The sequence below is a fragment of the Otolemur garnettii genome, unplaced genomic scaffold, assembly GCF_000181295.1.
Source record: "Otolemur garnettii isolate 467f Iridium unplaced genomic scaffold, OtoGar3 scaffold00036, whole genome shotgun sequence".
NCBI classification, from domain to species: Eukaryota; Metazoa; Chordata; class Mammalia; order Primates; family Galagidae; genus Otolemur; species Otolemur garnettii.
This window is the reverse complement of record NW_003852431.1, coordinates 1,993,942-1,994,807: the sequence shown is the minus strand read 5'-3', so window position 1 is coordinate 1,994,807 and position 866 is coordinate 1,993,942.

Here is an 866-nt window from a genome sequence, read left to right as displayed (position 1 = left end):
TCATTAAACTATCCAACATTAATAATGAGAAAATCACAGGGGTACTAGAGAAAAAAAAATGTGCTTTAAAATACTTTCAGACTATGATGACACATCTTAATAAAATAACACAAATTGATGAAATATGTCAAATTATCAGAAGGTACGAGAGTGAATCGATCTGCCAAACTAGAATTTTATGTGTAAACAAATTAGTATCAGGAAATGAAATTACAATAAGAATATTTTCAGGATACCAAAAAAAAAAATAATAATAATTCCTGGAATAAAGCTATGATTAATAAGTATTTAGAGGGTAGAAATTTATTATATTATAAATTAAAAGTGCTAAAACCAAGCAGAATTTTTTAAAATTGAAAGCATTAGAATAAAAAAAGGAATTGAGTACATGTGTGATTTTTTTTTTGTTGTTTGCTTGTTCTTGTTGTTATTTCTGAGTAAGTTACTGTGGTTGCATAAGACACAGGTGAATTTTAAAGTTCTCAAATAAGCGGCTGTGGTTTATATTTCACATAATAAGAATATAAAGCCGTGATGGTAATGGAGAATATTCACTGGCACAGCTGTTAGTTTCAGAGGTGCAAGTAGTCTCATCTCCTCTTTCAGACAAAGGCGGATCACCCAAGGGAGGGAAGGTAGGAAGGACCTTTATTCTGGTCACCAGTGACTCCCTACTGCAGACTTTATTAGTTAATACAGTAAAACTATTATAACTGAGTAACAAATCTTTAGTCTTGGGCCACATATCCTATGTCTCTGAATCTACCTTTATAAACATTATTTTTCATAACTAACTATATTATAACCCTACATATTTTTCTGACTACTTTCATTCCCATTTATTCAAATTATATATATACTTTCAA